The sequence below is a fragment of the Ranitomeya variabilis genome, chromosome 1 (genome assembly GCF_051348905.1).
Source record: "Ranitomeya variabilis isolate aRanVar5 chromosome 1, aRanVar5.hap1, whole genome shotgun sequence".
NCBI classification, from domain to species: domain Eukaryota; kingdom Metazoa; phylum Chordata; class Amphibia; order Anura; family Dendrobatidae; genus Ranitomeya; species Ranitomeya variabilis.
Genome location: NC_135232.1, coordinates 846,133,401 through 846,150,520, shown reverse-complemented (window position 1 = coordinate 846,150,520; position 17,120 = coordinate 846,133,401). Strand labels below are relative to the sequence as shown.

The 17,120-nt window shown below is 38.0% G+C and overlaps 21 non-coding genes across 21 annotated transcripts; all 21 read right to left on the bottom strand.

Annotated features, from left to right (window-relative positions):
• Positions 1 to 376: 376 nt before the first annotated feature.
• On the bottom strand, positions 377 to 449 carry TRNAK-UUU (transfer RNA lysine (anticodon UUU)). The gene has a single exon. It is a non-coding gene; the product is annotated as a tRNA-Lys (tRNA).
• Positions 450 to 1,058: 609 nt separating this feature from the next.
• TRNAK-UUU (transfer RNA lysine (anticodon UUU)) lies at positions 1,059 to 1,131 on the bottom strand. The gene has a single exon. It is a non-coding gene; the product is annotated as a tRNA-Lys (tRNA).
• Positions 1,132 to 1,740: 609 nt separating this feature from the next.
• Positions 1,741 to 1,813, bottom strand: TRNAK-UUU (transfer RNA lysine (anticodon UUU)). The gene has a single exon. It is a non-coding gene; the product is annotated as a tRNA-Lys (tRNA).
• A 609-nt stretch (positions 1,814 to 2,422) lies between these two features.
• On the bottom strand, positions 2,423 to 2,495 carry TRNAK-UUU (transfer RNA lysine (anticodon UUU)). Its single transcript has one exon. It is a non-coding gene; the product is annotated as a tRNA-Lys (tRNA).
• Positions 2,496 to 3,104: 609 nt separating this feature from the next.
• On the bottom strand, positions 3,105 to 3,177 carry TRNAK-UUU (transfer RNA lysine (anticodon UUU)). The gene has a single exon. It is a non-coding gene; the product is annotated as a tRNA-Lys (tRNA).
• A 609-nt stretch (positions 3,178 to 3,786) lies between these two features.
• TRNAK-UUU (transfer RNA lysine (anticodon UUU)) lies at positions 3,787 to 3,859 on the bottom strand. The gene has a single exon. It is a non-coding gene; the product is annotated as a tRNA-Lys (tRNA).
• A 1,291-nt stretch (positions 3,860 to 5,150) lies between these two features.
• On the bottom strand, positions 5,151 to 5,223 carry TRNAK-UUU (transfer RNA lysine (anticodon UUU)). Its single transcript has one exon. It is a non-coding gene; the product is annotated as a tRNA-Lys (tRNA).
• Positions 5,224 to 5,832: 609 nt separating this feature from the next.
• On the bottom strand, positions 5,833 to 5,905 carry TRNAK-UUU (transfer RNA lysine (anticodon UUU)). The gene has a single exon. It is a non-coding gene; the product is annotated as a tRNA-Lys (tRNA).
• A 609-nt stretch (positions 5,906 to 6,514) lies between these two features.
• TRNAK-UUU (transfer RNA lysine (anticodon UUU)) lies at positions 6,515 to 6,587 on the bottom strand. The gene has a single exon. It is a non-coding gene; the product is annotated as a tRNA-Lys (tRNA).
• Positions 6,588 to 7,196: 609 nt separating this feature from the next.
• Positions 7,197 to 7,269, bottom strand: TRNAK-UUU (transfer RNA lysine (anticodon UUU)). Its single transcript has one exon. It is a non-coding gene; the product is annotated as a tRNA-Lys (tRNA).
• A 609-nt stretch (positions 7,270 to 7,878) lies between these two features.
• Positions 7,879 to 7,951, bottom strand: TRNAK-UUU (transfer RNA lysine (anticodon UUU)). Its single transcript has one exon. It is a non-coding gene; the product is annotated as a tRNA-Lys (tRNA).
• A 1,291-nt stretch (positions 7,952 to 9,242) lies between these two features.
• TRNAK-UUU (transfer RNA lysine (anticodon UUU)) lies at positions 9,243 to 9,315 on the bottom strand. Its single transcript has one exon. It is a non-coding gene; the product is annotated as a tRNA-Lys (tRNA).
• A 609-nt stretch (positions 9,316 to 9,924) lies between these two features.
• On the bottom strand, positions 9,925 to 9,997 carry TRNAK-UUU (transfer RNA lysine (anticodon UUU)). The gene has a single exon. It is a non-coding gene; the product is annotated as a tRNA-Lys (tRNA).
• A 609-nt stretch (positions 9,998 to 10,606) lies between these two features.
• Positions 10,607 to 10,679, bottom strand: TRNAK-UUU (transfer RNA lysine (anticodon UUU)). The gene has a single exon. It is a non-coding gene; the product is annotated as a tRNA-Lys (tRNA).
• Positions 10,680 to 11,288: 609 nt separating this feature from the next.
• Positions 11,289 to 11,361, bottom strand: TRNAK-UUU (transfer RNA lysine (anticodon UUU)). The gene has a single exon. It is a non-coding gene; the product is annotated as a tRNA-Lys (tRNA).
• Positions 11,362 to 11,970: 609 nt separating this feature from the next.
• TRNAK-UUU (transfer RNA lysine (anticodon UUU)) lies at positions 11,971 to 12,043 on the bottom strand. The gene has a single exon. It is a non-coding gene; the product is annotated as a tRNA-Lys (tRNA).
• A 609-nt stretch (positions 12,044 to 12,652) lies between these two features.
• Positions 12,653 to 12,725, bottom strand: TRNAK-UUU (transfer RNA lysine (anticodon UUU)). Its single transcript has one exon. It is a non-coding gene; the product is annotated as a tRNA-Lys (tRNA).
• Positions 12,726 to 13,334: 609 nt separating this feature from the next.
• TRNAK-UUU (transfer RNA lysine (anticodon UUU)) lies at positions 13,335 to 13,407 on the bottom strand. The gene has a single exon. It is a non-coding gene; the product is annotated as a tRNA-Lys (tRNA).
• A 1,291-nt stretch (positions 13,408 to 14,698) lies between these two features.
• On the bottom strand, positions 14,699 to 14,771 carry TRNAK-UUU (transfer RNA lysine (anticodon UUU)). The gene has a single exon. It is a non-coding gene; the product is annotated as a tRNA-Lys (tRNA).
• A 609-nt stretch (positions 14,772 to 15,380) lies between these two features.
• TRNAK-UUU (transfer RNA lysine (anticodon UUU)) lies at positions 15,381 to 15,453 on the bottom strand. Its single transcript has one exon. It is a non-coding gene; the product is annotated as a tRNA-Lys (tRNA).
• A 1,291-nt stretch (positions 15,454 to 16,744) lies between these two features.
• Positions 16,745 to 16,817, bottom strand: TRNAK-UUU (transfer RNA lysine (anticodon UUU)). Its single transcript has one exon. It is a non-coding gene; the product is annotated as a tRNA-Lys (tRNA).
• Between the last annotated feature and the right edge of the window lie 303 nt (positions 16,818 to 17,120).

Sequence of the window (17,120 nt, the reverse complement as noted above, 5' to 3'; positions counted from 1 at the left end):
CAAGCAGGTGGAGCTGCAACATCAAGCAATCGATTTAGCTTTCTCCAAAGCTGAATTCACATACGTACAGCTCAGTACTGATGTTTATTGTCTTTCATAATGTTGATGCCACATGTGCTACAGAGAAAAGTAGAACTCACTGTGGTTCTGCTTGCTTTTTATGGGAAACATATGTTCCTGCTTAATATCACTGTACAATGCCAAAATCAAGCAAAGCATCGTGCATTCAGTTTGGACATATTCAAATGTATCTTTTCCTATCTAGAAGAAAAGCAACATTTTTATTTTTTAATAACAAATGAGTGAACTAAGCATGTAACTTAACTTAAAGCACAAGCTGAAATTTAAACAAAGTGATAGGATGAAATTTAAAAGACGCCTGAACAGGGACTTGAACCCTGGACCCTCAGATTAAAAGTCTGATGCTCTACCGACTGAGCTACCCAGGCCCTCTCCAGAAAAAAGTTTGTACATTTTTTAAGATTCTCTTCCTATTCATCGATCTGTACCCTAAGATATGCTGCTTTCTTTATGTCACTGTGCAAACTCAAAATCAAAGTCAACACTGCCAGCACAATGAGGTGTCAGGTTACATCTCTTTTTTAACTCTATGCATAGGAAAATGGGAAAGAGCAGTGTTGAGCACTCAGCCCAGTGAAAAGCTATCAGACTTGTGCAGTTACAAGCAGGTGGAGCTGCAACATCAAGCAATTGATTTAGCTTTCTCCAAAGCTGAATTCACATACGTACAGCTCAGTACTGATGTTTATTGTCTTTCATAATGTTGATGCCACATGTGCTACAGAGAAAAGTAGAACTCACTGTGGTTCTGCTTGCTTTTTATGGGAAACATATGTTCCTGCTTAATATCACTGTACAATGCCAAAATCAAGCAAAGCATCGTGCATTCAGTTTGGACATATTCAAATGTATCTTTTCCTATCTAGAAGAAAAGCAACATTTTTATTTTTTAATAACAAATGAGTGAACTAAGCATGTAACTTAACTTAAAGCACAAGCTGAAATTTAAACAAAGTGATAGGATGAAATTTAAAAGACGCCTGAACAGGGACTTGAACCCTGGACCCTCAGATTAAAAGTCTGATGCTCTACCGACTGAGCTACCCAGGCCCTCTCCAGAAAAAAGTTTGTACATTTTTTAAGATTCTCTTCCTATTCATCGATCTGTACCCTAAGATATGCTGCTTTCTTTATGTCACTGTGCAAACTCAAAATCAAAGTCAACACTGCCAGCACAATGAGGTGTCAGGTTACATCTCTTTTTTAACTCTATGCATAGGAAAATGGGAAAGAGCAGTGTTGAGCACTCAGCCCAGTGAAAAGCTATCAGACTTGTGCAGTTACAAGCAGGTGGAGCTGCAACATCAAGCAATCGATTTAGCTTTCTCCAAAGCTGAATTCACATACGTACAGCTCAGTACTGATGTTTATTGTCTTTCATAATGTTGATGCCACATGTGCTACAGAGAAAAGTAGAACTCACTGTGGTTCTGCTTGCTTTTTATGGGAAACATATGTTCCTGCTTAATATCACTGTACAATGCCAAAATCAAGCAAAGCATCGTGCATTCAGTTTGGACATATTCAAATGTATCTTTTCCTATCTAGAAGAAAAGCAACATTTTTATTTTTTAATAACAAATGAGTGAACTAAGCATGTAACTTAACTTAAAGCACAAGCTGAAATTTAAACAAAGTGATAGGATGAAATTTAAAAGACGCCTGAACAGGGACTTGAACCCTGGACCCTCAGATTAAAAGTCTGATGCTCTACCGACTGAGCTACCCAGGCCCTCTCCAGAAAAAAGTTTGTACATTTTTTAAGATTCTCTTCCTATTCATCGATCTGTACCCTAAGATATGCTGCTTTCTTTATGTCACTGTGCAAACTCAAAATCAAAGTCAACACTGCCAGCACAATGAGGTGTCAGGTTACATCTCTTTTTTAACTCTATGCATAGGAAAATGGGAAAGAGCAGTGTTGAGCACTCAGCCCAGTGAAAAGCTATCAGACTTGTGCAGTTACAAGCAGGTGGAGCTGCAACATCAAGCAATTGATTTAGCTTTCTCCAAAGCTGAATTCACATACGTACAGGTCAGTACTGATGTTTATTGTCTTTCATAATGTTGATGCCACATGTGCTACAGAGAAAAGTAGAACTCACTGTGGTTCTGCTTGCTTTTTATGGGAAACATATGTTCCTGCTTAATATCACTGTACAATGCCAAAATCAAGCAAAGCATCGTGCATTCAGTTTGGACATATTCAAATGTATCTTTTCCTATCTAGAAGAAAAGCAACATTTTTATTTTTTAATAACAAATGAGTGAACTAAGCATGTAACTTAACTTAAAGCACAAGCTGAAATTTAAACAAAGTGATAGGATGAAATTTAAAAGACGCCTGAACAGGGACTTGAACCCTGGACCCTCAGATTAAAAGTCTGATGCTCTACCGACTGAGCTACCCAGGCCCTCTCCAGAAAAAAGTTTGTACATTTTTTAAGATTCTCTTCCTATTCATCGATCTGTACCCTAAGATATGCTGCTTTCTTTATGTCACTGTGCAAACTCAAAATCAAAGTCAACACTGCCAGCACAATGAGGTGTCAGGTTACATCTCTTTTTTAACTCTATGCATAGGAAAATGGGAAAGAGCAGTGTTGAGCACTCAGCCCAGTGAAAAGCTATCAGACTTGTGCAGTTACAAGCAGGTGGAGCTGCAACATCAAGCAATCGATTTAGCTTTCTCCAAAGCTGAATTCACATACGTACAGCTCAGTACTGATGTTTATTGTCTTTCATAATGTTGATGCCACATGTGCTACAGAGAAAAGTAGAACTCACTGTGGTTCTGCTTGCTTTTTATGGGAAACATATGTTCCTGCTTAATATCACTGTACAATGCCAAAATCAAGCAAAGCATCGTGCATTCAGTTTGGACATATTCAAATGTATCTTTTCCTATCTAGAAGAAAAGCAACATTTTTATTTTTTAATAACAAATGAGTGAACTAAGCATGTAACTTAACTTAAAGCACAAGCTGAAATTTAAACAAAGTGATAGGATGAAATTTAAAAGACGCCTGAACAGGGACTTGAACCCTGGACCCTCAGATTAAAAGTCTGATGCTCTACCGACTGAGCTACCCAGGCCCTCTCCAGAAAAAAGTTTGTACATTTTTTAAGATTCTCTTCCTATTCATCGATCTGTACCCTAAGATATGCTGCTTTCTTTATGTCACTGTGCAAACTCAAAATCAAAGTCAACACTGCCAGCACAATGAGGTGTCAGGTTACATCTCTTTTTTAACTCTATGCATAGGAAAATGGGAAAGAGCAGTGTTGAGCACTCAGCCCAGTGAAAAGCTATCAGACTTGTGCAGTTACAAGCAGGTGGAGCTGCAACATCAAGCAATTGATTTAGCTTTCTCCAAAGCTGAATTCACATACGTACAGCTCAGTACTGATGTTTATTGTCTTTCATAATGTTGATGCCACATGTGCTACAGAGAAAAGTAGAACTCACTGTGGTTCTGCTTGCTTTTTATGGGAAACATATGTTCCTGCTTAATATCACTGTACAATGCCAAAATCAAGCAAAGCATCGTGCATTCAGTTTGGACATATTCAAATGTATCTTTTCCTATCTAGAAGAAAAGCAACATTTTTATTTTTTAATAACAAATGAGTGAACTAAGCATGTAACTTAACTTAAAGCACAAGCTGAAATTTAAACAAAGTGATAGGATGAAATTTAAAAGACGCCTGAACAGGGACTTGAACCCTGGACCCTCAGATTAAAAGTCTGATGCTCTACCGACTGAGCTACCCAGGCCCTCTCCAGAAAAAAGTTTGTACATTTTTTAAGATTCTCTTCCTATTCATCGATCTGTACCCTAAGATATGCTGCTTTCTTTATGTCACTGTGCAAACTCAAAATCAAAGTCAACACTGCCAGCACAATGAGGTGTCAGGTTACATCTCTTTTTTAACTCTATGCATAGGAAAATGGGAAAGAGCAGTGTTGAGCACTCAGCCCAGTGAAAAGCTATCAGACTTGTGCAGTTACAAGCAGGTGGAGCTGCAACATCAAGCAATTGATTTAGCTTTCTCCAAAGCTGAATTCACATACGTACAGCTCAGTACTGATGTTTATTGTCTTTCATAATGTTGATGCCACATGTGCTACAGAGAAAAGTAGAACTCACTGTGGTTCTGCTTGCTTTTTATGGGAAACATATGTTCCTGCTTAATATCACTGTACAATGCCAAAATCAAGCAAAGCATCGTGCATTCAGTTTGGACATATTCAAATGTATCTTTTCCTATCTAGAAGAAAAGCAACATTTTTATTTTTTAATAACAAATGAGTGAACTAAGCATGTAACTTAACTTAAAGCACAAGCTGAAATTTAAACAAAGTGATAGGATGAAATTTAAAAGACGCCTGAACAGGGACTTAAACCCTGGACCCTCAGATTAAAAGTCTGATGCTCTACCGACTGAGCTACCCAGGCCCTCTCCAGAAAAAAGTTTGTACATTTTTTAAGATTCTCTTCCTATTCATCGATCTGTACCCTAAGATATGCTGCTTTCTTTATGTCACTGTGCAAACTCAAAATCAAAGTCAACACTGCCAGCACAATGAGGTGTCAGGTTACATCTCTTTTTTAACTCTATGCATAGGAAAATGGGAAAGAGCAGTGTTGAGCACTCAGCCCAGTGAAAAGCTATCAGACTTGTGCAGTTACAAGCAGGTGGAGCTGCAACATCAAGCAATTGATTTAGCTTTCTCCAAAGCTGAATTCACATACGTACAGCTCAGTACTGATGTTTATTGTCTTTCATAATGTTGATGCCACATGTGCTACAGAGAAAAGTAGAACTCACTGTGGTTCTGCTTGCTTTTTATGGGAAACATATGTTCCTGCTTAATATCACTGTACAATGCCAAAATCAAGCAAAGCATCGTGCATTCAGTTTGGACATATTCAAATGTATCTTTTCCTATCTAGAAGAAAAGCAACATTTTTATTTTTTAATAACAAATGAGTGAACTAAGCATGTAACTTAACTTAAAGCACAAGCTGAAATTTAAACAAAGTGATAGGATGAAATTTAAAAGACGCCTGAACAGGGACTTGAACCCTGGACCCTCAGATTAAAAGTCTGATGCTCTACCGACTGAGCTACCCAGGCCCTCTCCAGAAAAAAGTTTGTACATTTTTTAAGATTCTCTTCCTATTCATCGATCTGTACCCTAAGATATGCTGCTTTCTTTATGTCACTGTGCAAACTCAAAATCAAAGTCAACACTGCCAGCACAATGAGGTGTCAGGTTACATCTCTTTTTTAACTCTATGCATAGGAAAATGGGAAAGAGCAGTGTTGAGCACTCAGCCCAGTGAAAAGCTATCAGACTTGTGCAGTTACAAGCAGGTGGAGCTGCAACATCAAGCAATCGATTTAGCTTTCTCCAAAGCTGAATTCACATACGTACAGCTCAGTACTGATGTTTATTGTCTTTCATAATGTTGATGCCACATGTGCTACAGAGAAAAGTAGAACTCACTGTGGTTCTGCTTGCTTTTTATGGGAAACATATGTTCCTGCTTAATATCACTGTACAATGCCAAAATCAAGCAAAGCATCGTGCATTCAGTTTGGACATATTCAAATGTATCTTTTCCTATCTAGAAGAAAAGCAACATTTTTATTTTTTAATAACAAATGAGTGAACTAAGCATGTAACTTAACTTAAAGCACAAGCTGAAATTTAAACAAAGTGATAGGATGAAATTTAAAAGACGCCTGAACAGGGACTTGAACCCTGGACCCTCAGATTAAAAGTCTGATGCTCTACCGACTGAGCTACCCAGGCCCTCTCCAGAAAAAAGTTTGTACATTTTTTAAGATTCTCTTCCTATTCATCGATCTGTACCCTAAGATATGCTGCTTTCTTTATGTCACTGTGCAAACTCAAAATCAAAGTCAACACTGCCAGCACAATGAGGTGTCAGGTTACATCTCTTTTTTAACTCTATGCATAGGAAAATGGGAAAGAGCAGTGTTGAGCACTCAGCCCAGTGAAAAGCTATCAGACTTGTGCAGTTACAAGCAGGTGGAGCTGCAACATCAAGCAATTGATTTAGCTTTCTCCAAAGCTGAATTCACATACGTACAGCTCAGTACTGATGTTTATTGTCTTTCATAATGTTGATGCCACATGTGCTACAGAGAAAAGTAGAACTCACTGTGGTTCTGCTTGCTTTTTATGGGAAACATATGTTCCTGCTTAATATCACTGTACAATGCCAAAATCAAGCAAAGCATCGTGCATTCAGTTTGGACATATTCAAATGTATCTTTTCCTATCTAGAAGAAAAGCAACATTTTTATTTTTTAATAACAAATGAGTGAACTAAGCATGTAACTTAACTTAAAGCACAAGCTGAAATTTAAACAAAGTGATAGGATGAAATTTAAAAGACGCCTGAACAGGGACTTGAACCCTGGACCCTCAGATTAAAAGTCTGATGCTCTACCGACTGAGCTACCCAGGCCCTCTCCAGAAAAAAGTTTGTACATTTTTTAAGATTCTCTTCCTATTCATCGATCTGTACCCTAAGATATGCTGCTTTCTTTATGTCACTGTGCAAACTCAAAATCAAAGTCAACACTGCCAGCACAATGAGGTGTCAGGTTACATCTCTTTTTTAACTCTATGCATAGGAAAATGGGAAAGAGCAGTGTTGAGCACTCAGCCCAGTGAAAAGCTATCAGACTTGTGCAGTTACAAGCAGGTGGAGCTGCAACATCAAGCAATCGATTTAGCTTTCTCCAAAGCTGAATTCACATACGTACAGCTCAGTACTGATGTTTATTGTCTTTCATAATGTTGATGCCACATGTGCTACAGAGAAAAGTAGAACTCACTGTGGTTCTGCTTGCTTTTTATGGGAAACATATGTTCCTGCTTAATATCACTGTACAATGCCAAAATCAAGCAAAGCATCGTGCATTCAGTTTGGACATATTCAAATGTATCTTTTCCTATCTAGAAGAAAAGCAACATTTTTATTTTTTAATAACAAATGAGTGAACTAAGCATGTAACTTAACTTAAAGCACAAGCTGAAATTTAAACAAAGTGATAGGATGAAATTTAAAAGACGCCTGAACAGGGACTTGAACCCTGGACCCTCAGATTAAAAGTCTGATGCTCTACCGACTGAGCTACCCAGGCCCTCTCCAGAAAAAAGTTTGTACATTTTTTAAGATTCTCTTCCTATTCATCGATCTGTACCCTAAGATATGCTGCTTTCTTTATGTCACTGTGCAAACTCAAAATCAAAGTCAACACTGCCAGCACAATGAGGTGTCAGGTTACATCTCTTTTTTAACTCTATGCATAGGAAAATGGGAAAGAGCAGTGTTGAGCACTCAGCCCAGTGAAAAGCTATCAGACTTGTGCAGTTACAAGCAGGTGGAGCTGCAACATCAAGCAATCGATTTAGCTTTCTCCAAAGCTGAATTCACATACGTACAGCTCAGTACTGATGTTTATTGTCTTTCATAATGTTGATGCCACATGTGCTACAGAGAAAAGTAGAACTCACTGTGGTTCTGCTTGCTTTTTATGGGAAACATATGTTCCTGCTTAATATCACTGTACAATGCCAAAATCAAGCAAAGCATCGTGCATTCAGTTTGGACATATTCAAATGTATCTTTTCCTATCTAGAAGAAAAGCAACATTTTTATTTTTTAATAACAAATGAGTGAACTAAGCATGTAACTTAACTTAAAGCACAAGCTGAAATTTAAACAAAGTGATAGGATGAAATTTAAAAGACGCCTGAACAGGGACTTGAACCCTGGACCCTCAGATTAAAAGTCTGATGCTCTACCGACTGAGCTACCCAGGCCCTCTCCAGAAAAAAGTTTGTACATTTTTTAAGATTCTCTTCCTATTCATCGATCTGTACCCTAAGATATGCTGCTTTCTTTATGTCACTGTGCAAACTCAAAATCAAAGTCAACACTGCCAGCACAATGAGGTGTCAGGTTACATCTCTTTTTTAACTCTATGCATAGGAAAATGGGAAAGAGCAGTGTTGAGCACTCAGCCCAGTGAAAAGCTATCAGACTTGTGCAGTTACAAGCAGGTGGAGCTGCAACATCAAGCAATCGATTTAGCTTTCTCCAAAGCTGAATTCACATACGTACAGCTCAGTACTGATGTTTATTGTCTTTCATAATGTTGATGCCACATGTGCTACAGAGAAAAGTAGAACTCACTGTGGTTCTGCTTGCTTTTTATGGGAAACATATGTTCCTGCTTAATATCACTGTACAATGCCAAAATCAAGCAAAGCATCGTGCATTCAGTTTGGACATATTCAAATGTATCTTTTCCTATCTAGAAGAAAAGCAACATTTTTATTTTTTAATAACAAATGAGTGAACTAAGCATGTAACTTAACTTAAAGCACAAGCTGAAATTTAAACAAAGTGATAGGATGAAATTTAAAAGACGCCTGAACAGGGACTTGAATCCTGGACCCTCAGATTAAAAGTCTGATGCTCTACCGACTGAGCTACCCAGGCCCTCTCCAGAAAAAAGTTTGTACATTTTTTAAGATTCTCTTCCTATTCATCGATCTGTACCCTAAGATATGCTGCTTTCTTTATGTCACTGTGCAAACTCAAAATCAAAGTCAACACTGCCAGCACAATGAGGTGTCAGGTTACATCTCTTTTTTAACTCTATGCATAGGAAAATGGGAAAGAGCAGTGTTGAGCACTCAGCCCAGTGAAAAGCTATCAGACTTGTGCAGTTACAAGCAGGTGGAGCTGCAACATCAAGCAATTGATTTAGCTTTCTCCAAAGCTGAATTCACATACGTACAGCTCAGTACTGATGTTTATTGTCTTTCATAATGTTGATGCCACATGTGCTACAGAGAAAAGTAGAACTCACTGTGGTTCTGCTTGCTTTTTATGGGAAACATATGTTCCTGCTTAATATCACTGTACAATGCCAAAATCAAGCAAAGCATCGTGCATTCAGTTTGGACATATTCAAATGTATCTTTTCCTATCTAGAAGAAAAGCAACATTTTTATTTTTTAATAACAAATGAGTGAACTAAGCATGTAACTTAACTTAAAGCACAAGCTGAAATTTAAACAAAGTGATAGGATGAAATTTAAAAGACGCCTGAACAGGGACTTGAACCCTGGACCCTCAGATTAAAAGTCTGATGCTCTACCGACTGAGCTACCCAGGCCCTCTCCAGAAAAAAGTTTGTACATTTTTTAAGATTCTCTTCCTATTCATCGATCTGTACCCTAAGATATGCTGCTTTCTTTATGTCACTGTGCAAACTCAAAATCAAAGTCAACACTGCCAGCACAATGAGGTGTCAGGTTACATCTCTTTTTTAACTCTATGCATAGGAAAATGGGAAAGAGCAGTGTTGAGCACTCAGCCCAGTGAAAAGCTATCAGACTTGTGCAGTTACAAGCAGGTGGAGCTGCAACATCAAGCAATTGATTTAGCTTTCTCCAAAGCTGAATTCACATACGTACAGCTCAGTACTGATGTTTATTGTCTTTCATAATGTTGATGCCACATGTGCTACAGAGAAAAGTAGAACTCACTGTGGTTCTGCTTGCTTTTTATGGGAAACATATGTTCCTGCTTAATATCACTGTACAATGCCAAAATCAAGCAAAGCATCGTGCATTCAGTTTGGACATATTCAAATGTATCTTTTCCTATCTAGAAGAAAAGCAACATTTTTATTTTTTAATAACAAATGAGTGAACTAAGCATGTAACTTAACTTAAAGCACAAGCTGAAATTTAAACAAAGTGATAGGATGAAATTTAAAAGACGCCTGAACAGGGACTTGAACCCTGGACCCTCAGATTAAAAGTCTGATGCTCTACCGACTGAGCTACCCAGGCCCTCTCCAGAAAAAAGTTTGTACATTTTTTAAGATTCTCTTCCTATTCATCGATCTGTACCCTAAGATATGCTGCTTTCTTTATGTCACTGTGCAAACTCAAAATCAAAGTCAACACTGCCAGCACAATGAGGTGTCAGGTTACATCTCTTTTTTAACTCTATGCATAGGAAAATGGGAAAGAGCAGTGTTGAGCACTCAGCCCAGTGAAAAGCTATCAGACTTGTGCAGTTACAAGCAGGTGGAGCTGCAACATCAAGCAATCGATTTAGCTTTCTCCAAAGCTGAATTCACATACGTACAGCTCAGTACTGATGTTTATTGTCTTTCATAATGTTGATGCCACATGTGCTACAGAGAAAAGTAGAACTCACTGTGGTTCTGCTTGCTTTTTATGGGAAACATATGTTCCTGCTTAATATCACTGTACAATGCCAAAATCAAGCAAAGCATCGTGCATTCAGTTTGGACATATTCAAATGTATCTTTTCCTATCTAGAAGAAAAGCAACATTTTTATTTTTTAATAACAAATGAGTGAACTAAGCATGTAACTTAACTTAAAGCACAAGCTGAAATTTAAACAAAGTGATAGGATGAAATTTAAAAGACGCCTGAACAGGGACTTGAACCCTGGACCCTCAGATTAAAAGTCTGATGCTCTACCGACTGAGCTACCCAGGCCCTCTCCAGAAAAAAGTTTGTACATTTTTTAAGATTCTCTTCCTATTCATCGATCTGTACCCTAAGATATGCTGCTTTCTTTATGTCACTGTGCAAACTCAAAATCAAAGTCAACACTGCCAGCACAATGAGGTGTCAGGTTACATCTCTTTTTTAACTCTATGCATAGGAAAATGGGAAAGAGCAGTGTTGAGCACTCAGCCCAGTGAAAAGCTATCAGACTTGTGCAGTTACAAGCAGGTGGAGCTGCAACATCAAGCAATCGATTTAGCTTTCTCCAAAGCTGAATTCACATACGTACAGCTCAGTACTGATGTTTATTGTCTTTCATAATGTTGATGCCACATGTGCTACAGAGAAAAGTAGAACTCACTGTGGTTCTGCTTGCTTTTTATGGGAAACATATGTTCCTGCTTAATATCACTGTACAATGCCAAAATCAAGCAAAGCATCGTGCATTCAGTTTGGACATATTCAAATGTATCTTTTCCTATCTAGAAGAAAAGCAACATTTTTATTTTTTAATAACAAATGAGTGAACTAAGCATGTAACTTAACTTAAAGCACAAGCTGAAATTTAAACAAAGTGATAGGATGAAATTTAAAAGACGCCTGAACAGGGACTTGAACCCTGGACCCTCAGATTAAAAGTCTGATGCTCTACCGACTGAGCTACCCAGGCCCTCTCCAGAAAAAAGTTTGTACATTTTTTAAGATTCTCTTCCTATTCATCGATCTGTACCCTAAGATATGCTGCTTTCTTTATGTCACTGTGCAAACTCAAAATCAAAGTCAACACTGCCAGCACAATGAGGTGTCAGGTTACATCTCTTTTTTAACTCTATGCATAGGAAAATGGGAAAGAGCAGTGTTGAGCACTCAGCCCAGTGAAAAGCTATCAGACTTGTGCAGTTACAAGCAGGTGGAGCTGCAACATCAAGCAATTGATTTAGCTTTCTCCAAAGCTGAATTCACATACGTACAGCTCAGTACTGATGTTTATTGTCTTTCATAATGTTGATGCCACATGTGCTACAGAGAAAAGTAGAACTCACTTTGGTTCTGCTTGCTTTTTATGGGAAACATATGTTCCTGCTTAATATCACTGTACAATGCCAAAATCAAGCAAAGCATCGTGCATTCAGTTTGGACATATTCAAATGTATCTTTTCCTATCTAGAAGAAAAGCAACATTTTTATTTTTTAATAACAAATGAGTGAACTAAGCATGTAACTTAACTTAAAGCACAAGCTGAAATTTAAACAAAGTGATAGGATGAAATTTAAAAGACGCCTGAACAGGGACTTGAACCCTGGACCCTCAGATTAAAAGTCTGATGCTCTACCGACTGAGCTACCCAGGCCCTCTCCAGAACAAAGTTTGTACATTTTTTAAGATTCTCTTCCTATTCATCGATCTGTACCCTAAGATATGCTGCTTTCTTTATGTCACTGTGCAAACTCAAAATCAAAGTCAACACTGCCAGCACAATGAGGTGTCAGGTTACATCTCTTTTTTAACTCTATGCATAGGAAAATGGGAAAGAGCAGTGTTGAGCACTCAGCCCAGTGAAAAGCTATCAGACTTGTGCAGTTACAAGCAGGTGGAGCTGCAACATCAAGCAATTGATTTAGCTTTCTCCAAAGCTGAATTCACATACGTACAGCTCAGTACTGATGTTTATTGTCTTTCATAATGTTGATGCCACATGTGCTACAGAGAAAAGTAGAACTCACTGTGGTTCTGCTTGCTTTTTATGGGAAACATATGTTCCTGCTTAATATCACTGTACAATGCCAAAATCAAGCAAAGCATCGTGCATTCAGTTTGGACATATTCAAATGTATCTTTTCCTATCTAGAAGAAAAGCAACATTTTTATTTTTTAATAACAAATGAGTGAACTAAGCATGTAACTTAACTTAAAGCACAAGCTGAAATTTAAACAAAGTGATAGGATGAAATTTAAAAGACGCCTGAACAGGGACTTGAACCCTGGACCCTCAGATTAAAAGTCTGATGCTCTACCGACTGAGCTACCCAGGCCCTCTCCAGAAAAAAGTTTGTACATTTTTTAAGATTCTCTTCCTATTCATCGATCTGTACCCTAAGATATGCTGCTTTCTTTATGTCACTGTGCAAACTCAAAATCAAAGTCAACACTGCCAGCACAATGAGGTGTCAGGTTACATCTCTTTTTTAACTCTATGCATAGGAAAATGGGAAAGAGCAGTGTTGAGCACTCAGCCCAGTGAAAAGCTATCAGACTTGTGCAGTTACAAGCAGGTGGAGCTGCAACATCAAGCAATCGATTTAGCTTTCTCCAAAGCTGAATTCACATACGTACAGCTCAGTACTGATGTTTATTGTCTTTCATAATGTTGATGCCACATGTGCTACAGAGAAAAGTAGAGCTCACTGTGGTTCTGCTTGCTTTTTATGGGAAACATATGTTCCTGCTTAATATCACTGTACAATGCCAAAATCAAGCAAAGCATCGTGCATTCAGTTTGGACATATTCAAATGTATCTTTTCCTATCTAGAAGAAAAGCAACATTTTTATTTTTTAATAACAAATGAGTGAACTAAGCATGTAACTTAACTTAAAGCACAAGCTGAAATTTAAACAAAGTGATAGGATGAAATTTAAAAGACGCCTGAACAGGGACTTGAACCCTGGACCCTCAGATTAAAAGTCTGATGCTCTACCGACTGAGCTACCCAGGCCCTCTCCAGAAAAAAGTTTGTACATTTTTTAAGATTCTCTTCCTATTCATCGATCTGTACCCTAAGATATGCTGCTTTCTTTATGTCACTGTGCAAACTCAAAATCAAAGTCAACACTGCCAGCACAATGAGGTGTCAGGTTACATCTCTTTTTTAACTCTATGCATAGGAAAATGGGAAAGAGCAGTGTTGAGCACTCAGCCCAGTGAAAAGCTATCAGACTTGTGCAGTTACAAGCAGGTGGAGCTGCAACATCAAGCAATCGATTTAGCTTTCTCCAAAGCTGAATTCACATACGTACAGCTCAGTACTGATGTTTATTGTCTTTCATAATGTTGATGCCACATGTGCTACAGAGAAAAGTAGAACTCACTGTGGTTCTGCTTGCTTTTTATGGGAAACATATGTTCCTGCTTAATATCACTGTACAATGCCAAAATCAAGCAAAGCATCGTGCATTCAGTTTGGACATATTCAAATGTATCTTTTCCTATCTAGAAGAAAAGCAACATTTTTATTTTTTAATAACAAATGAGTGAACTAAGCATGTAACTTAACTTAAAGCACAAGCTGAAATTTAAACAAAGTGATAGGATGAAATTTAAAAGACGCCTGAACAGGGACTTGAATCCTGGACCCTCAGATTAAAAGTCTGATGCTCTACCGACTGAGCTACCCAGGCCCTCTCCAGAAAAAAGTTTGTACATTTTTTAAGATTCTCTTCCTATTCATCGATCTGTACCCTAAGATATGCTGCTTTCTTTATGTCACTGTGCAAACTGAAAATCAAAGTCAACACTGCCAGCACAATGAGGTGTCAGGTTACATCTCTTTTTTAACTCTATGCATAGGAAAATGGGAAAGAGCAGTGTTGAGCACTCAGCCCAGTGAAAAGCTATCAGACTTGTGCAGTTACAAGCAGGTGGAGCTGCAACATCAAGCAATTGATTTAGCTTTCTCCAAAGCTGAATTCACATACGTACAGCTCAGTACTGATGTTTATTGTCTTTCATAATGTTGATGCCACATGTGCTACAGAGAAAAGTAGAACTCACTTTGGTTCTGCTTGCTTTTTATGGGAAACATATGTTCCTGCTTAATATCACTGTACAATGCCAAAATCAAGCAAAGCATCGTGCATTCAGTTTGGACATATTCAAATGTATCTTTTCCTATCTAGAAGAAAAGCAACATTTTTATTTTTTAATAACAAATGAGTGAACTAAGCATGTAACTTAACTTAAAGCACAAGCTGAAATTTAAACAAAGTGATAGGATGAAATTTAAAAGACGCCTGAACAGGGACTTGAACCCTGGACCCTCAGATTAAAAGTCTGATGCTCTACCGACTGAGCTACCCAGGCCCTCTCCAGAAAAAAGCTTGTACATTTTTTAAGATTCTCTTCCTATTCATCGATCTGTACCCTAAGATATGCTGCTTTCTTTATGTCACTGTGCAAACTCAAAATCAAAGTCAACACTGCCAGCACAATGAGGTGTCAGGTTACATCTCTTTTTTAACTCTATGCATAGGAAAATGGGAAAGAGCAGTGTTGAGCACTCAGCCCAGTGAAAAGCTATCAGACTTGTGCAGTTACAAGCAGGTGGAGCTGCAACATCAAGCAATTGATTTAGCTTTCTCCAAAGCTGAATTCACATACGTACAGCTCAGTACTGATGTTTATTGTCTTTCATAATGTTGATGCCACATGTGCTACAGAGAAAAGTAGAACTCACTGTGGTTCTGCTTGCTTTTTATGGGAAACATATGTTCCTGCTTAATATCACTGTACAATGCCAAAATCAAGCAAAGCATCGTGCATTCAGTTTGGACATATTCAAATGTATCTTTTCCTATCTAGAAGAAAAGCAACATTTTTATTTTTTAATAACAAATGAGTGAACTAAGCATGTAACTTAACTTAAAGCACAAGCTGAAATTTAAACAAAGTGATAGGATGAAATTTAAAAGACGCCTGAACAGGGACTTGAACCCTGGACCCTCAGATTAAAAGTCTGATGCTCTACCGACTGAGCTACCCAGGCCCTCTCCAGAAAAAAGTTTGTACATTTTTTAAGATTCTCTTCCTATTCATCGATCTGTACCCTAAGATATGCTGCTTTCTTTATGTCACTGTGCAAACTCAAAATCAAAGTCAACACTGCCAGCACAATGAGGTGTCAGGTTACATCTCTTTTTTAACTCTATGCATAGGAAAATGGGAAAGAGCAGTGTTGAGCACTCAGCCCAGTGAAAAGCTATCAGACTTGTGCAGTTACAAGCAGGTGGAGCTGCAACATCAAGCAATCGATTTAGCTTTCTCCAAAGCTGAATTCACATACGTACAGCTCAGTACTGATGTTTATTGTCTTTCATAATGTTGATGCCACATGTGCTACAGAGAAAAGTAGAACTCACTGTGGTTCTGCTTGCTTTTTATGGGAAACATATGTTCCTGCTTAATATCACTGTACAATGCCAAAATCAAGCAAAGCATCGTGCATTCAGTTTGGACATATTCAAATGTATCTTTTCCTATCTAGAAGAAAAGCAACATTTTTATTTTTTAATAACAAATGAGTGAACTAAGCATGTAACTTAACTTAAAGCACAAGCTGAAATTTAAACAAAGTGATAGGATGAAATTTAAAAGACGCCTGAACAGGGACTTGAATCCTGGACCCTCAGATTAAAAGTCTGATGCTCTACCGACTGAGCTACCCAGGCCCTCTCCAGAAAAAAGTTTGTACATTTTTTAAGATTCTCTTCCTATTCATCGATCTGTACCCTAAGATATGCTGCTTTCTTTATGTCACTGTGCAAACTCAAAATCAAAGTCAACACTGCCAGCACAATGAGGTGTCAGGTTACATCTCTTTTTTAACTCTATGCATAGGAAAATGGGAAAGAGCAGTGTTGAGCACTCAGCCCAGTGAAAAGCTATCAGACTTGTGCAGTTACAAGCAGGTGGAGCTGCAACATCAAGCAATTGATTTAGCTTTCTCCAAAGCTGAATTCACATACGTACAGCTCAGTACTGATGTTTATTGTCTTTCATAATGTTGATGCCACATGTGCTACAGAGAAAAGTAGAACTCACTGTGGTTCTGCTTGCTTTTTATGGGAAACATATGTTCCTGCTTAATATCACTGTACAATGCCAAAATCAAGCAAAGCATCGTGCATTCAGTTTGGACATATTCAAATGTATCTTTTCCTATCTAGAAGAAAAGCAACATTTTTATTTTTTAATAACAAATGAGTGAACTAAGCATGTAACTTAACTTAAAGCACAAGCTGAAATTTAAACAAAGTGATAGGATGAAATTTAAAAGACGCCTGAACAGGGACTTGAACCCTGGACCCTCAGATTAAAAGTCTGATGCTCTACCGACTGAGCTACCCAGGCCCTCTCCAGAAAAAAGTTTGTACATTTTTTAAGATTCTCTTCCTATTCATCGATCTGTACCCTAAGATATGCTGCTTTCTTTATGTCACTGTGCAAACTCAAAATCAAAGTCAACACTGCCAGCACAATGAGGTGTCAGGTTACATCTCTTTTTTAACTCTATGCATAGGAAAATGGGAAAGAGCAGTGTTGAGCACTCAGCCCAGTGAAAAGCTATCAGACTTGTGCAGTTACAAGCAGGTGGAGCTGCAACATCAAGCAATTGATTTAGCTTTCTCCAAAGCTGAATTCACATACGTACAG